At 49.8% G+C, this 6,658-nt stretch overlaps 1 protein-coding gene across 1 annotated transcript in view; it reads left to right on the top strand.

Moving 5' to 3' along the window:
• The window catches only part of EXT1 (exostosin glycosyltransferase 1), a 167,802-nt gene that overhangs the window by 24,640 nt on the left and 136,504 nt on the right, over nucleotides 1-6,658 (top strand). The window lies entirely within an intron of this gene.

Raw genomic sequence — 6,658 nt, 5'->3', positions numbered from 1 at the left:
TTTAATACAAGTGTGGGGGTGAAGCCTGTGAGTTCATTCTGCGTGAACTGCAATCGCTGACTGATTGATTTCTGCATGTGTGCATCCTGCTTAACATGTAGGTGCCCAGATAAGGGAGAGGAAAAGCCCCAGCTGGCCCTTCTGGCAGAAGTGGGTTCCCCACCGCTGCTGCATTGTATTTATGTGTATGGGAGCATCTTGCACATTCTTGGGTTTCTGAGGTTTGAGAGAAACTGGACTGCATGCCACCATTATTTCAACCGTGCACGTGGTTATTCCAGCCACGATCTGTTGGGGTGAGAACGCAGATCTGATGTTGATCTGCTTGGAGAAGCAGAAGCATTGTTCTGGTTAAAGGCATCTTTCTGCTGAAAGGTCTGTTTATTTATTTATTTATTTATTTAATTTACTAATCCAGTTACAACTCAGCCTCCAGAGGCCTGGCCAGCCTAACCACATGCCCCGGGTTTGGTGTTAGGGTGGGATTGAATGATGCTAGCAGATTTTTGTGATCGGAGAAAGGCTTGAAGGCAAGAGGCTTTTCCCTTCAATGTGTTCCCGGTGACTGGAGCAGCCGGAAGGCTTTATTCTCCAAATCCCACTGCAAGCCCTCATCCTTTGTGTCTCCTGCTTTTGAAGCCCTGCTCCATTTGATCCACAGAGAGTTCGAAAACTCTTGTTTTGCAAATTGGTTCCTGGAGCCTGCGAGCGCAGTCCTGACATTACGGGAGCCGTAACGGCAGGAGCCGTATCTGCCAAACGTCTCTCGCAGGCTGCTGCACTGGGATGTGAGAATTGAAATGTTCACTTCTGGCTTCGGGAGCCAGCCAGCAGCTCGACCTGCGCACGCTGGAGGGCTGCGGCTGGAGAGGCGGCAGCTCTGCAAGTTGAAATCTCCCTGGGATGAGGCTAGACTGAGAGAGCTGATTGAGACTGTGCTCTGCAAAAGCCACTCGCAATTTCCCAATTCGCTCTGCAGGTAAGGAATAGCTCCGCAGCAGCAAATGCATTTCTCCTGACTCCCTCAGACCCTGAAACAGCTGCTGCCCGTACAGACCCACCAGGCTGGCAGCCGCTCATCCCCGCGGGTGCAGATGTGCATCTGTGGCTGTGAGGGGTGGGGGTGGCACTGCTGGTGTCCCCTGTCCCCTGCTCCTCTGGGTGGGGAGGGAGGGAAGGACGTGTCTGCAGGCCCCTTTGCAGCTTCACGAGGGAAGTGCTGGCGGTGTCCTGCAGGCAAGAAGAAGTACACTGAAGCGCAAGCCTGTCTAAGCTGTATTGCAGGTGAATATTTAACTATGGCTTCAGGTTTTTCTTTCTAAAAATAAAGGCGAAAATGCTTCTTGGGCAGAGAGTTGTTAAGTGCAAAGCATTACTGGGAAGTGGGAGGTGGTCGTAGCTTGCTTTCTTCATGCAGCCAGCCTTTGTCTCCGTGCAGGGTTCCCCCATCACCCGAGGTTTGCCTCTGTGTCAGATCAAACTGATGCAAGTTGTCACTTCTCTTGAAATTAGGGAGCAAAAGCCCGTGGCTTATCTCTGCCTCCCTCCCTGTGCCGAGGCAGGGATGGGACCTGGGCGCAGCTTACCAAGGGGCTGCCTCCTGGCAGTTGGCAGCACTGCACTATTAACCCAGCATCTCTGACTTGGACTTGAATGACAAAAACATGCTAACAAGCTCCTCTCTTTTTAATTACATCGATACGACACGTGCTGGAAACAGCGAGGCTTCCCCACTCTTCCCTGCCCTGTCCCTGGGGGGAGAACGTCTCCGATTGCTTCAAGTTGGTTTTCCCTAAATGAGAGTTTCCTCGCAATTGGGACACTTCCTTCATTGTTCGGGCCTTTTATTTGAGATAATATTAAGAGACATCATAACATCACAGTGTCAGAGCAAACAAAGCACTATGTAATTTTATCCCATATTAATGCAGAGTGTCGCAGATGGTGCTATCATTAGACAGCAATCTATAAAAATGGCCCATGAGACAAAGCCCTGGCACAATTATTTATTCTTCAATTATTTATTCAGCCCTTTAGGATGTGTAATACTGACAGACAGCGCGGAGCGTACTGCCTACCAATTTGCAGATCTTGACTGACTGAGCCCTCCATCATCTATGGAATAAAACATTTAGGGGGGAGGGGGCCGTATCGCAGCCCTGGATTTTATTTTCTGCCTGTTTCCCTGCTTACTGACTGGTTTCAAGGTTGCCTTTCCAAGCAACCTCCACCCCAATTTTCACCTTTTTTCTTTCAGCTCATTGCGAGGAAGGCTTTAAGGAGCCTGGCCTGAGCTTGCCAGCACCTGGTGGCTTTGGGACCAGGGGGTCACCACTGCCATTGCATCCAGGGAGCTCTGCCCTCGCTGCTGATTGATTTTTTGGGATGGATTCTGCCTGACGGGAAGCAGGATCAGACCCGCTGGCTTCCCGTCAGATTAATGTGCGGGGATGCGGGCTCTTTTGGTTAAGACTGTAAAGCCTGAGACATTGTCTGCTCCTGACAGCTATTACTGTTGCAGCGGCATTTGGGGAGAGGAATTTATTGCCTGCCAAATTTTTACTGTCACTTTACCGTCAAAATGATGTCAGTGCCATCAAAAGGAACGCGTCTGCCTCTGCCTCTACCTTGGCCTCCCCTGTGATAAGACAAATATTGCCGTGGCTGCCCGGTGAACCAGAACTGGGAGCCGATCTCGTTTGAGGCTAATGATGTTGTTACTGGTTTGGTTTTAGGCTTCGGGTGGCTGTGGAGCTGCTCAAGTGTCATTGTCCAAAGGGGCTCGGATTCATCTGGAAAAATCCTCCCAAGCAACTGCATTATATTGTGCTGTACTAACAGGAATTTTAATTCTGTAGGGTTTCAGAGACCCCCTAAAACGCAAATTGATCCATCACCAACGTGTCCTGTCCCTGATGTGTTGGTTAGGTTTGTCCCTTTGGTGTGTGCACTGTCACAGCTCCTGCCCCTGGGCACACCTGAATCTACTGTCCCAAAGGTACCTTCCCTTTTGTTTAATTTTATTTTTTTTAAATAAATTACAGCCTCCCTTGCCTTCCCCACAGCACTTCTCCCCACACCTGTGATAAAACCGAGCAATGGCCCTTCCACTCAGAGACGTGGTTTTGGTTATTTACAGACCATCCTAACTGCATGTCTTTACAACTAAACTCCAGCCCTGCCCTTTTTTTTGCCCTTTTTTTTGCTGGTGAGTCATCCTGGCAGGTCCTTTGCATTAAGCTGCTCAATTGTGGGCCAGTGGAAGCAACCTCCCTGTTGTTTTTTTTTTAATTTACTGGGAAATCTATAACGAGTAGCTTGTAACTGACAAGATAAAGGCTCTAATTAGATTAGTTTCTAATTTCTAAAGTGCTCGGTGTAGAGAGCTAAGTTAGCTCATTTTGTTCCCGATGAGATAGGATCTGGTGGTCGTTCTCTTTAATTTCAGCCAGCCCTTAGGTCCCTTCCAGCCTAAACCATTCTCCGATGAAATTTGCAAGCTGCCTTGGTCTGAAAAGTGGCTGGGGAATGTGTGGTTGTTCCCCGGCCAAATGCTGGAGTTTGGGATGGAGATTTTCATGTTCTGGGAAGCCCCTGCCACATTAGTTGCCCACTTCTTCACCTTCTCACCCTCCTATTTAAAGAGTGACTCGATGAATTCAGTGGTTTCTCGTGACATACCCACAACTTCAGCTCATGCCGACTCTGTTTTTGTCACGGGTGCCCCCAGGAGAGCTCTGCCCATCCCCACGTTCCCTCCTCCCACCCCACAGCCAGGTCCTCGGGCCGTGACACTGCTCAGTCCCCCTTTGTGCCCACACTGGAGGGGTAGCTGGGATTTTACGAGGCGGTTCGTGCCGAATTCATGGCTGTTGGGGAGGACAAGTGTGAAACCACGCATGGAAAGCAGGGAGCGTGTGTGTTTGCACTCGATCCCCGTTAGGCGTTCATCTCATGTTCGAATATATCCGCGTAGCTTGACTTAAGCAAAGAAACTCATGGAGAAGCCTGAAAATCTCTGCTGACACGCAGGCTTTAACCCAGGCAGTTGTGCCAAAAGAGCCAGAACAGGCTGAATGGCCAGAGATAATGCCGCGGTGTCAGCACGCATTTTCAGCCTTGGCTGTGAATTTCCTGGCTTTTGTGTACTGCAGCTAAACCCTGATGTTAGCAGCCCACCACCCCCTCCAAGTGAGTCCCCTCGCACAAAGAGAGGAGCAAATCCCAGCAGTTTGCACCCTGCTGGGTGATCCCAAGGGATGCGGGGAGCAGTGGCATGGTCTGGGACCCTCTGTGAAACCTGCCCTGCTTCGGGTCCGTGGGGGCGTTCCTGGCCAGCAGTTCCCAGAACCAGAGGTTTACTTTGGGGATCGATGGCTGGAGCTAACGAGGCTCTGAGACTCAGAGTCGCTGCTAATCTTGGTGCTCTTGCCAATAGCAAAACATCCACGTGCGCTAAAAATCGCTCTTGGAGCTCGTTTGGTTGTGTTTTAATAAATGCAGGTGGCGACCGACCAATTTCCTATTCATGTCAACTGCCCGATCTAATTACTCTAGCAGCTTACCTGTTCCTATAAACCTATTCCTATAACCCGAACCTATTCTTGTAACCATTCACCTGCTAAAAGGCAGCATCATTTTGACAGCAGCAAAACAAGAAGACGAATATTGGAAAGAACAGCAAAGACACCTCGCAAGATTTGAGCGATAGTGGGATTTGGTTTTGAGGCTCTGATCCTGTGCTGGAATTTGTTTGGTCTGATCCCTGGGTGTCCCACTGACTCAATCTCCTTTAACAAGAAACATTCAAGAGAAAGGAAAGGGAAATCTCCCTCTTGAACTCGGAGTTGTAGCTGGCGTGCGAGGGAATCCTTCTAATCCAGCAAAGCGGGGGCAGAGAGCAGGGTTTATCGTCTGCCCCGTCTCAGTGTCTGCAGTAAGAAAAGCCGTGCACGAGCATCGTGTTCATGGTAAGCCTCGTGTGCCGGGACAGGGTATCAGTTCTGCAGGCTGAATAAGATCAAGAAGCAGACCTATTGGGTTAAAGCAGACCTGTTTTGAACAAGGTGGGTTGTCTGGATGCAGGAGAGGAGCGAGCACTCCGGGGTGCGCTTCTTCCCATCCCGACGTGGCATTAAAAGCAGGTCAGATGACTCAGACCTCAAGGCTTGACCGTGAGCCCTGCGGGGCGTCGAGATGGCACGCCGAGATTGTGGTTGTTGGAGGAGGATGCGAACGGTACCTGGATTACACGGGTTTGAGCATGGGGTTTTTTTTGGGCTTGTGCTTGAAACCAAACTAGGCAGTGGTGGTGCTTTCATGGAAGAACAAATATTTCCATTTCCACCGCCTGTGGAAAAGCCGCCTGCTGAGTGTGTCTGGAAAATGAGTGGCTTGCCCTGTTGCTTGTTTTGGATGCCAGACTGGGGCAAAGTTCAGAGGTGCCAGTTTTTGTTCTTTCACCATTGCAGATTTCCCGCAGTGGCTTTGCCTTTGTCCCACCCTTGCGGCGGGTGAGCACACCCGTGTGCGTGTAGGACCCTCCGTCTGTCCTCTCCCTTGAACATGCCATCGTGTCCTCGTTATGGCTTTGTGGAAAAGGCCTGTAGGCTTGAGAGCGGGGCCATGAATCTGGTGCAAGTCCCAGGCTCTGCGAGCACACTGATTTATGGATCTGATCTCCGAAAAGTGCTGACGGCAGCGGTTGCTTACTGCTCGCTGTTACGAGCGATGCAGTCCGGAGTGGGGAATACAGATGGGACAGGACCCACTGAAATTACAGCGCAGGAGATTAATCTTCCCTAATTTCAGTCAGCCTCGAATGGTGTGTGAATGATCTATGCTGTGGTGATCGGAGGTACGAGGAGGAAATCCTCAGTTTGGAGGAGTTGGGAGGCGTGCAGCCTCCCCGTGGCAGCAGGAGTGGAGGAGGAGAGGGAACGGGGCATTTTCCTGCTCCCTGCTCCTTGGGGAGCCTGATGCAAACCTCTTCTTTCACCTTTCAGACAGAAATGGGTAAAATATAAATGAATATTTGGTGCTGTTACTGAGTCAAGCAATCAGCATTTGTTTTTTTCCCCAGTGGGCCTCCAGCATCTGGGCAGTGGGATGTGAGAGTTATTGCACATAGCTGCTGTGCATATGTATAGGTCAGGGAAACCAGAATACACTAAATCTGAAAGCGAAGTTTATTTCGGGTTACTCCATTTATGTGAGGTTCCTCTGAAAGCAGAATTTGCCCATTCTTTCATTTTTTAAAGAAGTGGAATATCCATCACCCACTTGCTTCACCTCTCTTCAAATACTACAGATAGATAAATCAGCTGAAGTAAGGAGAAAGTGTCATCAGTCTACAAGACTTATATTTTTTAAAGAAAAAGAAAAGCAGACACATTGGGTGAAGCTCTTGCCTTTGAAGATTTTGCTGCAGAGCTGTGGTTTCTGCAGTTGGCTTCTGCCCTGTGTGGCTCATTCTTCTCGAGGCGGTGGTGGACGGAGGCCGTGCCGACTGCTCCAGGCCATGGCTGGTGGCCTGCCTAAGAGCCAGCTCCAGACCGAGCAGAGAGGGGCTGCATCACCTAAATGTGTACCTAAATCCTAATAATAATAGTAACAATAATAATAATAATAATACAGGACAGCAAATGAAGATGAGATT

The sequence above is a fragment of the Anas acuta genome, chromosome 2 (assembly GCF_963932015.1).
Source record: "Anas acuta chromosome 2, bAnaAcu1.1, whole genome shotgun sequence".
NCBI lineage: Eukaryota > Metazoa > Chordata > Aves > Anseriformes > Anatidae > Anas > Anas acuta.
This window is presented reverse-complemented; position numbering and strand designations above follow the sequence as displayed.